This window comes from Linepithema humile, chromosome 1, assembly GCF_040581485.1.
Source record: "Linepithema humile isolate Giens D197 chromosome 1, Lhum_UNIL_v1.0, whole genome shotgun sequence".
Classification (NCBI taxonomy): Eukaryota; Metazoa; Arthropoda; class Insecta; order Hymenoptera; family Formicidae; genus Linepithema; species Linepithema humile.
This window is the reverse complement of record NC_090128.1, coordinates 21,438,999-21,458,347: the sequence shown is the minus strand read 5'-3', so window position 1 is coordinate 21,458,347 and position 19,349 is coordinate 21,438,999. Positions and strand designations below refer to the sequence as shown.

Here is a 19,349-nt window from a genome sequence, read left to right as displayed (position 1 = left end):
CGTCACCATCATCGTTGTGTGATATAATCAAATATTATTAAGACAAAACTATATTAAAAAAGTATATTCAAATTTATATTTCTCACACATGTACGATTTAGAAGAGTGTTTAAAGTTTCCCATATTATTTAAGAATATGATGCAAGACTGTAATGTGTAATTAATAAAACTCTTGACAACATAATTAAAAAGTACAATATCTCATACAATTTCAAAGTGCATATACAATTGCATATACATCTATGCCGCTCATTCGCAATGTACTCATAAGCTCTTTGCATTTGCTTTGATGAGTGTGTCCGCCTGCATTCTTAACCGGGCTTAACGTAACCTACTTCCGGCCGATGCAACTTCCTTGCAATTAGCAAGCTGAGCTGCATCTCATACGTTTCGACGTCGTTGCATCTTTTTACGAAGGAATTTTCACGTAAGTACATTTCTCTCGTTGCAAGTAGTATATGCGAGCTATTTTTCTAACACAAATTCTCATCTAGTGCATAACTCGTTACAAAATGATTGCGTTAAAATAGCACCGAAATATACAATGGCAAATTTTTCGAATGCTGAATTTGATTTGTTTCATTATTCACGTGCTATAAGCGGGTTGGGAATATTTATGTAATATCAGTCATATCTAAATTTGTCATAAAATCGATCGATCTCTTTCCGGAGGTCGCAGAGAATGATTGTCCTTTCAATAAAAATGGAGAAAATCTGTAGATTTCTCAGGGATTTACGGATTCATAAAACTTAGCTTCGTTTTAATTATCGTTCCGAAGGAAATGTTTATAAATTTATTTGCAACTGTGATGAGATTTTAAATATCTTTACAACGAAATTAATATACACATAAAACCATTAATCTTGATACCGTGTTTTTGCAGTTTTGCCGTAAGATCAAAATTTTTATTTTAATATCTGTGTGAAAGAATTAATCCATTATTAATCCAATGCAGCTTCAGAAATATCATACACTATAAGATTACTTTGTTATATATATATGTAATACTGCCGTAAAAATATTATTGATTACAAAAGAGAACGTATTTTATATCGAAACAAAAAGATTGAAAAGCGTAATCTGCCATACAGTAGTCATCTTTAATTAAATTTAAAATCATGTTTATTATTACAAGTATTAATTTAAAAATTCATAATCTCCAATTCGTAATAGATACATTAATTGATATCTAATTTAATATTATTTTAAAGATAGAAATCTCTGCAAATGTCCAAAGAAATGACGACAATAAGAAGAGCTTGTACAAGATAAATAAATTTTGTTTGAAGCAATCGATAATTGCTGCAACTTCGTAAAATCGCAAGAATAATCAACTTTGGGAAACAAAAGTTCTTCTTTCTTAAGTGAGACAACCTCCGCATATTCGATTACCAACCCTACAATTTTTTTCTAGGCTTTCCGCGAAAATCTGATATCCGTGTGGCACATGCGCGGATAACGAAGCGCGCAAGGTAGCCTAGACCATTTTCAGTCAGTCGGCTGAGGGCCGTTGAGGAACTCGAATCTTGCATGAGAATTTCGGTGCCCGCGATACACGCACGAGGTTTCGGAAAGCATCGTCAAAGACTGACAGAAATCGCAACTGATCTACGCAAAAAAATGCATATTTCCGTGATATCGAACCATTGTAAGGCGCGATCAATAATAAAGTTCAAAATGATGTTCTGCTGACTAGTCAGACTGTCAGAGTAGAACCTCTGGTCAAATATCTAAAAGAATAATGCCTAAAATTTTCTCACGCAAAAAACTTAAATGTGAAAATAGGATGTCGTGCGGCAGTGATTAATCGCAACTCCAAACAAGCAAAAGTTTAGTTGTAAAAGTTCGGTCATATGAAAGAATCTCCAAAGAGAATACGGATGTGATTCGACTGATAGAATTGAGACCGACGAACTTGAGGTTACTTGTGAATTTCCGGGAATACGTTGGCATGTTAGTGAGATAGAGAAAAATCGATCTTTAAAGTGTCTTCGACTTTAACTTTTGTTCAATAAAAAAACATATCTTTGAATTAACTAAAATATATGTTTAATTAAAGTGTAATTAATAGATATTTCAGCAAAATTAATGTGTATTAATTAGAGAAATTAACTACTCTAATTTATTGATTATAAGAATATTTAATAAAAAAGAATCCTTTTTTAATTATTTAAAAGCTAGACAATTATCTTATTGTTAAGAGAAAGACAATTTTTTTAATTACATTATTTTTTATCATTAAAATTTTGTGCAAACCACCCTTACAGCAAGCGCAGAGACCGAATTAAAAGTTTTATGGAATATGTGCAAATTTGATATAAAAATATTACAACATTAGTATCTACAAAATTACTACGCCGACATACTAAATGTGGTACACCAAACTACCAGATGTGTTCGATGAAGGATTTATCGAACGGAAGTTAGTGTGCGTGAGGGTTAATTCCTTTAACTACAACGACGAGAAATATACACGAAATTGGTCAAGCATGAACAAGGGGAGATCCGATGTAACAACTACCCGGAAAATTTTCGTAGCTCACATCACGAGGATTTCACGTCCTATAAATTAATTTCCAGGTACGTTGATTGGCCTGTCCTGACACCGCATCTAAAATTATATTCTACCTCAAATATGTCGCGACTGACACACAGCAAATATGCGGATATAATGGATAAAACAACTGTCCATCTAATTAATATTGCGGTAATGTCAATTAACATCAACGTGAATCATAACAAATTAATGTTGTTGTAAACTTACAATTGCAAATTTACGATTTAGCAAGATTTATAGAAATTTATCATCACATACATATTGTTACACAATATTTGTTTGTGAAATACTCATTCGATAATATTAATATTTTAAAATTAAATCAGTAATATATAAAAATATAAAGTATTTCTTTTTACATATTCTCGTTTATGAAACATTTACATCATATATTTCATGCTCCGATAGCTGTTGGAATCAAACGTAAAGAAATCGAATATTGATTAATGAATTCTTTTACTTTGAACTTGCTTCTTTGAAAGATATGGAATTATTCGCATTCAATTACAATTATATGGCAATATGTCATATTCACACGACTTTGACTCATTATCCAAAAATTCCGTCAATTGTGTGAGTTCTGTTCACATCTCACAGCATGACGTATCGACTTTCGATACCCGCCCATTGCTGATTCACGACTGCGAATGGTTTCGACGGGGTCTCTACTCTCCTTGCAGCATTAACCCACGTCACACGCTATGACGCTTAATAAGTGAGATATAGAGACACTGGATCGTTTCCAGATCAAAAAAACTGCTATTTCACTCTGAAATATTACTTCTGCCTTATTGAATCCGTAATCTTTTCTCAACAAGACGCGCATGACATCGATCGATCAAATTTTATTACATCCAAAGATGCATACAAGATTGTGGTACATAATGAACGTATCGTAGATTTTAACACGTGCACGTAATCCACTAAATTTATTATAGACAGTAATTTTTTAACTATTGATTTTATAATTAAATTTGATAGCATCAAATGCTTTTTTTGAAAAAAATTGTCTATTATCTTGTGTCATTATAACGGCGCCATTATGTTTAATTAATGCAGTTAATTCCGGCAAAGTAATGCTAAGTGCATCATTTCTTACATGTTTTATACTCCGTTACTTGATACTGAGTTTATATAATGGCGAAAGTTTATCAAAGGGCAGTACAAGAGAATAGAAAATCCTGTCTGAAAGATAAATTCGTTTCGAAAAAATCAAGTCACTCTCACAATAAATCTTAAATATTAGTCTGAAACGAAATAGCACACATATATACAAGTCGATAGATAATATTCAATTTATTCTTAATCGCAATTTGCGATTGATTCGTCGCATAATTGACATCTCAATAAAAAATTCGACAAAAAGTTCAATAAAAATAAAATAGATTTGGAAGTCAACAGGCAAAAAAAAAACATGAGAAAAATGTGAGAAAATAATGGACCGTTTTTCCCATGTTTTAAGCCCGTCGATATCCTATTACGATGCAAGCGATAAATTTTTAGCACAATGTTTTATTCAATATCACGTTCGCGAGCTCAAAATGCTTTATACTATAACTCTATAGAACAAAGAATATGTTTCTCACAAATAAACATTAGTATAATATAGATACCGATAACAATGGAATGAGTACATAATTAGCATGGAAATTCAATAACATGAAAATTCGATTCCATGCTTATTTAATCGGAAGTAATTTAATTGACATATTAGGCATGTAATTATAAATAATCTTTGACACAATTAATAATATATGTGTTTTGCAGCCAAATTTGCGGCATAATAGATGTGTCCGAACATATGGAGATTAGTTCAACGGCCTAATTTAGATACACCGGGTCGGATATATTTAGCCGATCAAACAACGTATATATTAATGAGAGATGGTATATATAGAAATTATTCGATTAATATAATTATAATTGTTTAAAATAAACTTTAACTGTTTATTTATTAGAAAATGATAAAAATGTTCAAGACAGATTCTCAATGTTTTCTTTCATGTACCAATTATCTCATTCTTAAGTATTTACAGTTACAGATATATACAATTTAGAAAGAACAAATATAATAACAAAAAATAAGAAACTGGAACAAAAGTAATTGAGATAAGTTTAAATCCGCGCAATTGCAACACTATTCCTCCCCTCCTGTCCCTTTACTCCCGCGCCGAGTGTAACTCGATATGTGGACTGGCAATGGCCTGATTGCAAGACAGTTTTTTACTTTCAAACCGCACGCGCTGCCAAAACTTTCATAAAGAAGTAAACGTGTTACTCAGATTCATTCGAAAGGCGAGTCGAAAAGCAGACGATAGGAATTGCCCATATTTGTCGAAGTGGATACGATACGATACCCGCCTGCGGGATATTATATATCCAGAATTCAAGATTCAAGTTTCGCGTCTCGTTAACCCCGTGACCCCTTCGCGATCAATTCCAGATGGAATTTTATCTGTACGAAAGTCGAGCCAATGGAGACTTCAAGAAAACGTATGCGAAATATCGCGGCGAAACTGTAGTAAAAAACACACGCAAGATTCGTAAATATCATCTACAGGTTTAATATTAACGCCCGTACTCACGGTTGCACATTGTACATCATGCAAAACGACAAATTTACATATTTTCTTCTTAAATTTAAGTTCGCCGCTTGAAAACTTTGTAAATAAATGTTAATAAAGTTTAGGCAGTGCGATTTTGGGTTCTTGGTAAGAAAATTTATTGCGCAGAATAAGTCAGCATGATGGCAAAAGTCAGCAAGAAAAGTATTTGAATATTTATATGCTTATATATATAAAGTTATCCTTTCCCGTCAATCCTTCAATTTGTACGAATGTGAGGACGCATACATACATTCGCACATAGAACTACCTTTTCGTAATACCGCTTAGAGTTTTCGTACATACTTTACTGCATGTTACTCCTTAGTTTGACAACGTCGTGCGAGACTTCGCGGGTAGTAGAACTTTTATTACGTTCTTACACTGTAATCCTATGTGTTATATTGTTGCCTCATTCCTTTTCAACGTAGCGTTCGTATTACCGAATACACATCAAGAAATTTATTTAAAAATCTTGTAAAGTTGTATAATAATCGAAACCATATTTATACATATGCATACATATGCTAATTTATTCACCCCTGACCCAATCATAATTCTATAGTTACGTGAATACATCCACATTCAATTATAACGTAATATTACCTGAGAATTTATTGCCGTAAAAAAAATTATATATGCACAGAGATCGTTGTTATAATTACTTAATCCAAATATTCATGAATTAAGTACATTAAAATTCTTTAGAATAATATACACGTAGACCATCTATCCACATATTGTCTTCGAGATCATCTTTACCATTGCCGTTCATTAGTAAGATGAGCTCTCATTTGCGAAATAATTAATTAAGCATTACCATTATACAAAATAAAACCGTGCAATTTTACGTCAAAATAATCTACGAAAATTGCATTTTCCGCGAGCGTTATAATTGATTTTACTTTATGTACGCTAATTAAATATCTTAATGAAGTATCCTATGCAATATTCAAATGTGTACACACATGCTCGCGCACACACGCACACACATATACAAAAATTATTTTCGAGAAAAAACATAATAATATAATTATCCAATTTATCCAAAGAAAGATTCCTTAAATTTAACTTTCACGAGTTCGATAATGTCATTCGAAAATGTATTCACAGCCACCCGCATTCAGCTGACAGTAAAATGCGTTTTCACCTAGAAGATTTTACGGCACATTTTACCGGACTATCCCTTGGGTAAATCCTCCAACCCGTTTCACGTCGTGGATCAAACTTTTAACCAGAGTTCTCACGACAGAGGAGATAAAGCGGCGGACTGTTTTGTACAAATTACGACGGAACCTTTTCGTACGACTTGCCCTAAGTTGGTGCAGAATTATCGTGCACTTTCGACAGTCAGCGACAGTCAAGGCATCTAAAATGCGAGCGCAAACAACGGAATTAGAATAAGAATCTAATTTGGCGAACTAACCGAGTAATCCACGAACTTTACAACACATTCAAAAATATTCATATTACAATGGAAGTAAAAAGTTTAAAGGCTATTATTTTCCCTCGCTCGAGATATTCTTTCACATAGGCTCGAAAACAATCTTTTGCAATTTAAATATCAACTTGTAAGTAACCGCGTTTTGACGATCGTACTCAATTGAAACTCGGCTACAAAAATTCACTAAATAATTCCAATTACTTTGTTATTCTTTTCTAAAAAAGTGTTACTTTAATATTAAAACCGTATTATATAAAGATTTGATTCTAAAACTAGAGAGGTATGCATATACTTCATGTTTTAATATTCATTTTACTGAGAATATATATCTTCTAGGTTGCTTTTTAAAAAATTGATATAAATGTAGTTGAAAGCCACGTAGAATTCTATAATATACAATGCTTGAAGCTATGCAATGGTATGTATCCCTCCGACAATATTCCGTATTCTGAGAGTATTTAAACGGTATCTCTGACCCAATCTTTAAAATACAATTCGCAAGAATGGAAATGGTTTAGCGCAGCCTAATCTAAATCTTCCTATGGCACGCTACATTTCAAACTTTGAAAATAAATTAATGTTATTAGCTTTACAAGCTTTCGAAACTTTACGAACTGAAAGGTGAATAAATCTTCGAAAATATCATTTAATTAAAAAAAAAATGTAAATTAACATGTACAACAAAACAATTTAAAAACATCACACATAGAAAATGCTCGTAAAACACGTGAAGCTAAACGCGCGAACAGTTTTTATAAAATACAAGGGAACATGGAAATAAAGTTGTCACTATAACACAGCGACTCCTCTTTCATCATGACGTTCTAAAAGGTGCCAATATCGGTCTATTTGCTCCTTATTTGCTGCATCCTCTTTGTCTTTACCCCCCCCCCTCTCTCTCTCTCTCTCTCTCTCTCTCTCTCTCTCTCTCTCTCTCTCTCTCTCTCTCTCCGGTGCACCGCGCCTTCATCCCCTGATACGTCCGAAAAGTAGACCATCGAAGGGTCGTAGTTGTTCCGCTTCCTAGTCCGCAGTAACGGCATAGAATTTACGGAACAGAAAGGAGAATATCCGCTTACGGAGCAATATCGGAGGTACTACGATATTTAAAGTAGGGAGCAGACAAGGATTCTCCGCCGAGCACGCACTAATAGCGAACGTCGCACCTGCAACTCTCCCGTAGGAACAAGCGCTATATTAATTGTAATATCTCGAAAGCATCATCGCCTTCCAATAATAACGATCCTAAAAGATTCGAAATATTTCGAGAGAAAAATTTCTTAATTTAAATTTAATAATTTAATTTTCGTGATGATTAAAATCTCTTCTCATTATAATATATGTATAATTGTATATTCAATTGCAAATATTTAATTTGTACTTTAATTCAGATAAATTATTATATTATTCTTGTAATATCATAAAAATACTTTGATATTATATATACAGTATAATTCATAATATATATTTTTATGCGAGCATATCCTAACACATCCTAGCATAGCAAGTAAAGCAAAACAATGACAGTTTTTTTTTATTTTATACTTAATAAAGACTGCTTTACTTCGATTTAATGGATTTTTTATAGGTAACAATACCACAAAAGAAAGATTTTTATTCGAAAACCAAGAGTATTCACTTCGACAGACAAAGACACATTATTACGCGCCGTAAGGTCAATCGAAAATACGGAAAGGGAAGCACTTCGTCCAGCAAGTACGCTTTTCTAGACACGCTATTTCCTTCAGTCGTCGTCGCATTGCTTTTTCTCGATTTACATTGAGATTCGAAGCGTCGGAGTAGTTTGCCCGACAATAAAACTGAATCCGCGTGCCTGTACAACCCTCAAATTACACCGGCCGTTTATTTAATTAACCATTCCTGCATAACTTAACGCACTGTATTTACTACGAAATTGCGGCCGCGTATTAAATTAAGCATTCATTTATACAAACTCGATGATCTTTCCAAATTAATTTCGACAAAAAGCCAATATTAAATATTTTACAATATTCTCGTTTTAACCTGTTATCTGCGCAATCCAATATAATAATAATTTTTTTCTTTTAGAAATATTTCATGAATTTATAAATATAAAATAGTTTGATATTACAACCGCGTATTATTTTCAATAAACAATTGAGAGAACTATACAAATAATAGATACTAACAATAAGCTTTATTGTGTTTGCTTCGACCGTAAAAAATTAATTTGTAGAAACATATCTGCCAATTAAAAAAAACATGTGTGTTCCAGTAAAACTTGTAAAATTTAAATGCAATAATACCTGTAATAATAAAAATGATTCTGCAACATATAATGGTAGAGCTACGTTACAGATTTTTGCTGTCAGAATGTTTACGCGCAACATCGCTATTGTTCGATCAACTGACCAATAATAACATCACTGCAGTAAAGTGCTCTATGCTGTGCGCTTGTGCTGCAGTCAATATCACAGTCATACACAATCAAGACATTTCGTAAATTATCTGTTAGAACTACCAATAAACAATACATAATAGGCCAAATCAGACAGCGACGACAATACGGAAAGAAAGCAGAAACCAAAAACGCGCAATGACCAAATGCAATATAGAACGATGAGAATAGCTCTCGGTTGCAAAAGAAACAGAAGCGACGAAAACTGGCAAGATAACCGGCAGAGAGATGACAAACAGATAAATGAAACTGTTGGCCAACTGTTATTCGGGTAGTTTGTTTCGCGCACACTGCTGCTCGTTCCGCTTCTCGTACCGTGACTCCATTTTGCATAGAGAAAAATCGTTTTCCGCGAGCGATACTACTTCGTCGTTAACAAACGTGTAACATAATATATTTGAACAATTCAAACCAATCAAAATATATTGCAAAATTTTGTTATTTTTTTAGCAATCTTTTTGCAACAATTTTCTTCAATTTTAATAACGTAATTTCGAAAAAAAATAAGAAAAACGTAGTTAAAATATGCGATCAAGTAAAATTATTAAAAATTATTAGTAAAATTGCTTGTAAAAATGCAAATTATTTCCCGATTAATAAATAATTCGTACAAATTAAACGAAATTAAAATTACGCGACATTGCTTTCCACGCTGTTAAATATCATGTTAAAAATTTCATTTTTGCGCAAACAGAAAAAACGAGATACTCTATGTAAAACTGTCGATTCACTAAAAAGCGCGATTGTATTGAAACATGCAATCGTTTCATATAGAGTTAACAATTTCTTTCTTTCTAGTATCATCAATATCATGACTATATTACTGGTTTTTTATATTGGCGAAACAAATATTGTGTATAAAACAAAGAGAATTGTTATATGTCTAATAGATTTATATATTGTAACTGGAACAGTTAAAAAACATATTTGCGAAATTTGAGTTTAGAAGTTAAACATAAATAACCTACATTCCAGAATTTATTGAAGCTGGTGAGCTTCTGATAAATTTGAGAATCATATATCAAACTTGGCAGCAAAAATTATTGCAAATTTACGATCTGATAACGAATTAATCTTATAAACAACTAAACAAGAATAGCGGTTAACTCATAAATATACGTTGTTACGTATTTCATAAATTTGATATTGGAAATATGACAATTTTTTTCATTTTTGGACCAAAAGTTAATTCGAGCAGTTCGAAATGTCCGAACTGGTTGACGTTCAATCTCGAAATCTGAACTGTCCGCACTGTTCGATTAAATTTTCAAACATTATATATTTTGTAACAAAAAATCAATTGACATTTCCTCTCACACTGTGAATAAGTAAAATTATTAAATTATGCCATCACTCGTATTGCATGATAGCATTCATTGCCAAAACTGCAATTTACGCCTATCAAGAAGCATATAGCTTATATCAAGATAAAAGTTTCCCAAACTTCGATAACTGATATTCCGTGCTTTCAATATCCGTTACAACGAATAAAGCGTCAAAGAAACTTTCTTCCAACTATTTACAAAGTTTTATCTACATTATATTCTAAGTATAAATGGCAAATATTCATTTGAAATATAGTATAAGAAGGAAAACTAAATACGGAGACCTATTCTTTACAAAAGGAAATAGTCATTTAATTTTGTTACAATCACGTCATGCTGTATTAATAAATGATTCTAATTAATCTCAAACATTTCTGTAGAAATTACAAACGTTAAATTCAATTCGCATTCTTTTGATGCAAATAGCTAGGAAATCTTTCAAAGAAAGATCGCCAATTGTTTTCAGCATTTACTTTGGATCGTAGAATATCCTCTGAGATGCAAAGCTTCGACGTTATAGGAAAAAAAAAACAAAAAAAAACCTGGCTGGAACAAAGAGAAATCTGTTGAATTCCGAGAATGTTCAGATTCGATATGAATCGCTGTTCTCAACTTTTCTTTATCGCATAATTTTCTTAAAGGGTATTCTTAACTTCTCGACGAGATTATCCAATTGAAATTTTTGGGAAATATGCGCAAATTTCGTGACGAGAGATATTGTTCTATGAGAAATACCGACCTCCTCTACATGCTAGAATAAAATTATCGCACATTCACCCTTCATTAAATTCACGGGTCGTATACATTCTTCGCCACCTCCATAGTCCATAATTTACACTACCACTAGCATAATCAAATTATACATGTCTAGCAACTATAATTTAACACTACATATTGTTTAAATTTACATCACATTATTTGTTCTTATATAATTAAATTATATTCAATCTAGTGCTGTCAATATCCGACTATCCGAGTATTCGAAATATGATAATTTATACATTCAAAAATATTTAAAAATAAAAGATTGAAACTGGATACCCGATTATACGAAATATAATAATTACATATATGTATTGCATTGTAATTGCACAGCTAACGTAAAATTATTGCATATAATCGTATTTCATGTAGAAAATAACTTTATAAAAATTTATAATTTATAATTTATTATTTACAATGTTATTTTTTATACGTAATACAATTATACGCCATAATTTTGTATTAACAATGCAATCACAATGCAATACATGTGTGTAATTATTATATTTCGAATACCCGGAGATACCCAGTTCTAAACGACAGCATTAATTCAATCTTTTATTTTTAAACTTCTTGAATGTATAAATAATAATAATCTATAATTTTTTAATTTTTTTCTAAAATTACTTTTTGAAATTTTTATACCACTTTTAAAAAAGCAGTACAAAAAGATTTGTTTCAAAATTTCAGGATTAATTTAAAACTTTCTCATGTGTATCATCGCGTAAACTCGAATTTATACCTCAGTTACTGCGTAATAGTTCAATAGAAATGACATATATCCCGGAGAGAATTTCGACAGGAGGACGATTTCGTTGTGGTTACCTATCTATGTAAGTATATCCATACATAATCACGTATATGAATTGCACCCCCTATATTTCTTCCAATCCCCAGGCGTAATAATGATCTATGTATTATGGTACAATAGGTAGATAACGCTAGATCATTCATCAGCGCATATAGTGATTACTAATAGAGTCCTCAGGCCATAATTAATGCATCGTCATAGTGTAATGATTTCACATGTGTACTGCACATATCGTAATAATTTGCCAGCATTTTTAAAAGAGAAAAATCTTTTGAAAGAAAGATAATATTTTTCATCAATTAACAGATTTTTAATAACGGAACCCTCCCTTTTCTCTCTCTCTCTCTCTCTCTCTCTCTCTCTCTCTCTCTCTCTCTCTCTCTCTCTCTCTCTCTCTCTCTCTCTCTCTCTCTCTCTCTCTCTCTCTCTCTCTCTCTCTCTCTCTCTCTCTCTCTCTCTCTCTCTCTCTCTCTCTCTCTCTCTCTCTCTCTCTCTCTCTCTCTCTCTCTCTCTCTCTCTCTCTCTCTCTCTCTCTCTCTCTCTCTCTCTCTCTCTCTCTCTCTCTCTCTCTCTCTCTCTCTCTCTCTCTCTCTCTCTTGACCTCCGCACTTAAACCTTTGCGTTCATTCTATTTTCATTAATATTTCCCACTCTTATTCAACACGCACAGTTCTGCTCTACTTCTGACGGTAGCAATTAACGATTAGCTCAATGCGCAATTGCAGTAACAATTATACGCGGCATTATAATCGAAAGCATACCATATTAACTCACATTCTGACGAGATTTCATTTCATTCTCGAAATTACGGAAAAAGTGAAAATTTATTTTTATTCTCCTCATGAATAGTTTATAACCCTTTAATTAATTTTTTTTCTTAATTACTTCCGACGGCTGTATCAGTATAAATCAACTGTATTTAATTAAATTTTCTTTTCTTATTTATTGAGCACGCTTGATTACTTGACATAGATACAAATTAATTTTCTTATCATTTTATTTATAGAAATTTTATTTCATTTATTTTATTTTATTTCATTCATTTTATTTATAGAAAAAGAAAATTTTTAACTATTTTATTTATAAAATAAAATATTTGTATTTCATATTCATTTAAAAGCTTCCACAAAATTTTAAAAGTTTCCCTTTATTTACAAAATTATTAATCTTTCTTTTGATAATATTAAAACCGTTATTTTACGTACGATTACAGAAATATTCAAAGACAAAGACTAAAAGACATTGATAAATAAATTTTCACAGATGCAAGCTACATTTCAATTAATTCAAACTGGACTTTACTGTAATATAATTTTTATTTAAATATTCGAAAAGCTGTGGGAAACAATGTGATATATAAAATTCGCATTAAAAAAATTATTTTTAAATTGAAAGAGTAAGCACTGGGAATTTACATGAGAGACTTTTGAAATCGATCAGAAAATAGATACAGAATTTTATTGAACAAGAACACAATAATTAATAAACTGAGACTCAATTGTGTTTAGTTAGCCGATCAAATTGGATTGGGTAAGATTACATTTTCTCGTTAGTACAATTCTCATCCGCCATCGGATAAATCAACATTAGTGATCTGGGTTAACGAGAGGGTGCGATAACGCCGAACTGTCATGATATTGATATGATCTCGCGGAATGTGTATCTTTTTATGTGCTAATCATTAAAAAATAAGAATAAAAGTATAAAATAAAGTTTAAATACGATGGTACACGTTTATTCTTTCTTCTTTATAAAAACAAAGATAGAACTGCAGAGTAGCCTACAGATCACATAAAACGTAGTAAAAACAGATAATTCTGTAGAAGATAGACAGTTTTACTCACAGATTTTTTTTTGCGATGTTTTGTACCCGGGTACACGATGGAAGATATAATGTAAAAAAAATATCATCAAAATTGCGGAAAGAGTGAGTAAATGAGTGCATATGAGAGAGTGAGAGTGAGAGTGAGAGCGAGAGTGAAAGTGAATAAGAGAGAAAGAGAGAGGAAGAGACTGTGAAACGCATCATATTTTTACTCGAATCAACAGCAAAGTATTCCCGAGGGAAATTTCTGCAATAAAGCTGCAGTCACGAAAAAGACCTTGTTTTGTTCTGCTTTAGAGATTATACGAAGCACTAAAAGCGATGAACTAAACCAGTTTAATATCGCTGCGTTTATCTACGTAAGAAAATTGGTTTAGAAATATAAATAGAAATGTAAATTAGAAATAGAAATAAAAATTATTTACATTAAAAATAAGTTCCAGAAAATTTATTATATTAAAGAAATACTTGATACAAATAGAAAGAATGAAAAAGCAGATTTGAAAAGCAGGTGGACTAGGAACTTGATGAAATATTCACTCAATTGAATCCATTCACGACTTGCACAATATCGCTATTATCTTCTAGTAATTCGTTTTCAAGAAAAAAGAGTTATCTATCTTTTCAAAAATAATATTTTCAAAAAATAATATACGTTCTACATTTTTTATATATAATATGTTTTTCTTACAGAAAATTTTAAAAAACCTAACTTTATTCCGTCAGTTGATCATAAACTGTTAAACAACGGTTTCACTGATTAATATAGTATTACAGTAGATCTTATTTGAAATATGCGGCATTTAATACTTTTAGCATGCGCATACTTGGCTGACATATTTTCCCGCTGAATTTTATCCAGGAACCGAGAGGTGAGAAAAATATTACAAGTAGGCATGAAAGCAAGAGACGAAGAAAGTACGTGAGAAAAGTCATGTTAGTATATAAGCCTGGGAAAAATTACCACATACATCTGTCTGCAAGTTTTTTTGCAGATAAACGGTATATACTTTATGCTACGCACGTAAACTTCGCAACTTTCTTTCCGTAATCTTTCTCATCAGATTTAGATAAAGCAAAGAAAGTTATATTGCTAAAACTGTATATTTTATATGTATTATATTTCGTTAAAATCCCGAATATTTAACACATAATAAGACAGCAATATATATTATGTTAATCATAAATTTTTTTAAATATTTTATTGCTTAAAAATTCAGGTAATTTATAAATTCAAATTGATAAGAAGCACAAGCGCAAAATAGAGCATACATGTAGAAGAGTAAGTATAATATAACATTCATATGCTTTTGGCAATAATATTTTATATTATGATTCAAATAAGCGACAACAGCTATGTAATAAATATATCTTCCCGGCAAAAGTCATAAATTTTCAAGACATTTTACAATTTCGATTACACGAGACAATATTTTCAAATTTTACGATTCATTGTGTTGACTTTTTTTATAAGAGTCAGCATTTTTATAAATCTTTTTCTATCTCTCTTTTTCTTTTTTTATCTCTCTTTTTTATCTCATTTAATATAATTTGTAGATATAAAATTAAGGATTTGTTATATATATATATAAACGAGAAATATTTATAATTCAGTCAAAGTTGTTACATAATGATGCTTTCTGAGACGATAACGTACGTATTACTATATAATAATACAATTCATTAAAATTCGAAACAGATGATTTTATAAAGTTTAACACAACTTATTGTCTCAGCAGAAAACTTTTCTACTATAACTCAAAGAAATGTCTGCAGCAAGAAGAGCCAGTACCAAAAGTCTTGTCATCTTACTGCAAATATTAACGTAAAAAGACGTTTACGCGTTTAGAATTGTTTTATCAAGAAGATTTAAAAATTTTTCAAGATTCATTAAAAAATAAATCTATCCAATATTGATCCAATAAATTGTATTAACAAAATTAATCTAAGGGAGAGAATAGAAACAGCAGTAAAATATTACCACATTCATAAAAAACAATCAACATGTTAGTTGATCAAATTTAATAATACCTGCCACTTTACTAATTAATCGATCTTTTAATTGTGGATTGTTCAATAAATTATAAAATAATTATTCTTTTACAAAAACATCAAAATTTCCATTAAATACATAAATGATAAAATAATATTTTTCTGTTAAATTCGAATAAATTTTACGTTAATAAAATTTTTATGCAAGGTTATTAATTTAAAAAATTTATAATATTTAACATTAGAAAGTCGCAATTAAAGATCACTCTTTCAAAATGTTTACTAATTGTCAGAAAAAAATTAGCCAAAGAATTAACATATTCTTAAGTTAACAATTCTTCACGAAGTACATCTAGCGAGAAACATTCTGTATATATTTTGAATAACCATAACTTTTTTAAAATATATGTATATAAATAGTTAGAATTATCGAAAATGTATGACAGACAAAAACTTAATTAATCATTTAAGAAAACAAAGTTGAAATTAGCTAAACTATGCAGACTAAAGCAATACAATTGCAATTTTACGGGTCAATTATTTGTACGGATATGAGCAACTACAATCTCTAAAGTTAGGTCGACGTGATGCTCCAGATACTTATTCATGTGATCAGTTGAACTACATGTAGCGCTTCTTGTTGCAAACTTTGACAATAACTCTCCAAATTTCACGGGGTATTTAATGTTTCATGATTCTGTTATTTCAATTGAAATCCCATCTATTATGCCAATTAATACCGTTTTAATTGCTTATATCTCATAAGTACTAAAAACTATTAAATTTTAATGTATCTAATTTTTCAATGGCTTCCATTCTTTTTTAATGTATAATGTTATAATAATAAAATTTTTTATGCACAAAAGCGATGCTTTTTGCCATTAATTTTCAAATTTTAATTAATTTACTTCATAATTCATAATTCATAATTAACTCATCTAGTGGTTAAAAATTGAATATGCTTTGAAAGAGCTTGTTTCAAATCATACGCTATATTACAACAAATTTCGTTTGTACGCACTCTTTGTGCAAAATATCATTTCAAGTATAGCACGGTCTTTCCAGAAATATTTTACCCTCCATTATTACATGTACACAGACACATATACTTATATAGACGTACGTGTTAACACATATTTCAACCGTCAATATTGAAACAACTGACAAAGAGAGAATTTTATTAATTTATATTTCTAATCTTATAACAGAGAGAGGGAAAAATAATTTCATTGTTTTCAAGAAGAATCATTGAGTTCATTGAGTAAAGTTGATAAATTTCATATCAAATGTATATCGAGCGATAAAAGTGTAGTCAAGTGCAAATATTGATAAAAATCAAATAATTCCACAATAAATTTATAATGCCTTGCAGATTCATTTTCTTATCTTTCTAGTTTCTTTTAAGTCTTTTATAACTTTAAATTTCTTGAAACTTACTTATCTTATTTATATAATTAAAATTCTACAAAGCTAGCGCTATACGTGCGTCACTTTTTCTAAAAGAATATTACACAATCTCAAGTAAATTACTTTTAAAAACAAAATTACACACACAATGTTCATTCGCTATGTATGTAAATAATGTAATTCTCTTTTTATCCTTTTATGAATCATTATATAGCAAATAAATCACACTAATCAACCCTATAAAATAAATGATAAAAAATTGAAATTGATAAACATTCACATTTACTCTACTACTAAAATTCAAAAAATTTATAAAAAGTAAAGTTGATTAATTTGGATTCTGAAAAGCTCATTAGCTAATTATTCATTAATCATTAAATTATTATTTTTTCACTCTTTTCACAAAATATTTTTCTTATAAATTGTTTGTCATCAAAGTATTTTATTGTCTGGCTTATCTTATGTCGTTATTGATGTTCTTATATCTCATCAATCTTCTTTTTACATACATGAAAAATATATTAAAAATATGGTAATCATTTATGTCATATAGCTATTTACTCTGATTAGAAAATATAAAAGCCCCGGTACTTATATATCATCCAGATAACACATGCGATCTCTGAACGTGATCCAAAGCAAGAGTTATCGATCACAGAAACAAAGATGGATAGATATTGCACCTGTAGTAACCTTCTATCCCGAGATAGACACAGCAAGTAGTCCACATGTTCATGCCTTCCTCTTTTCCAATATAAAAGTTACAGTTTAATTATCTCGTTCCCAGAGAACATGCAATTTATTTACATTTTTCATAAAACAAATAAGAATATTAATTAGCAATTAAAATATCTCGTCAATAAAATCAACACCAGATAAAGTGTATTATTTTTAGTAAAGTAAAATCATTTAGTTTCTATAAAGAAAGATTCGATAAAAATCCAAAGGCATTTGCTTTCTGTGAAGAATAACAGAAGTGGATTTAGATATTTACATTAAAGAGAACTGTCCTCACTTTACTATTTCCGAGAAATAAGCTGTATCTTTTGCATCAACGGAACTCTTGTTCACTTCTCGTAGAAAAATGCTTCTATGGATCAAATTTGCGAAAATCTAAAAATAAATTGCTTATCGATGTACTTTCAATCTGGAGATTAAAAACTAACAATTGGACCATGTACGAAGTGCGATGCTTTTAACAAGCATAAGGAAATTCTATTAGCACTTTACCAAGTCCTATGCGACAAATTTGATTGAAATTAAAGATACAAAATAATATTTACAGATCTAAATTATAAAATATTTTATATCAATTCTAATAAAAAATATATATAATAAAAAATTATATTTTTTAATTTTATATTATATTTTTTTTATTTTTTATTTTATATTTATTTGATTTTTAAAAATATTCTCTCACGATGGCTTTCTGAAAAAACTATTATTATTGCGAGCAACATTCTTTTCTGATGTAAAACACAAAATTTAAAAAATTTATTCTCGTATGATCGAAAACGTGTTTAGGTCTTTAACTTCGCGTCATGATCACATTTCTTCGTATCGTTTTATCCAAACGATTTTGGAGTAAAATTACGTTTTCACATGATGTTTCGAAACTTAAGCTTCAAAGGACACGGCATGTATTTGAGTGTAGCATAGATCGTAGGCCACATTACGATGGATTATTTAGATAAATAGGAAATTATTATAATAGATTGATACTATTAAAAATTAATGAGATTCTCAAAAGAAACAATTACGATTGATAATTATCTCGACAAGGATATTCTGGACTCATTAACGAAATCATGATTTCATTATGACGCTATATAAAGCAAATCAATTTAGGAATTATTGCCAAAAAGTCAATAAAGCCAATAATGAACATTTTAGATTTCTAAACTGTTGTACAATTAGTAGACTAATCTCACGCAAATGACCCAGAAAATGTTTCGCTAAACCTTGACCACGACCTCTTAACGCCTAACTTAGAAGTAGCGAATTAGTGGTTTCTAAGTTCTAATTTCAGTGGTGAACGCAGTTTAAAGGTCAAAGATGAAGTTTCGTGTTCGTGACCCAAAGAAAGATAACAAAAGCGTAAAGCGGAAGTGGCGGAAGGTAGGAAAGTAAGCTGAATAAATCACTCGAAATTATCTATGAAGCCATCGAAAGTGTCCTAATT

General features: G+C 30.5%; 1 protein-coding gene across 5 annotated transcripts in view; it reads left to right on the top strand.

Moving 5' to 3' along the window:
* Positions 1 to 334: 334 nt before the first annotated feature.
* Positions 335 to 19,349, top strand: part of LOC105670206 (uncharacterized) — a 32,616-nt gene continuing 13,601 nt past the window's right edge. Inside the window, exons 1-2 of one of the 5 annotated variants that reach the window (XM_067356130.1) lie at positions 338 to 1,921; positions 2,269 to 2,581. The gene's annotated coding sequence lies outside the window, so the exon portion shown is untranslated. Of the gene's footprint in view, positions 2,582 to 19,349 lie in introns of all 5 variants that reach the window. The other 4 variants (XM_067356123.1, XM_067356127.1, XM_012363603.2 and 1 more) reach the window with 4 other exon arrangements.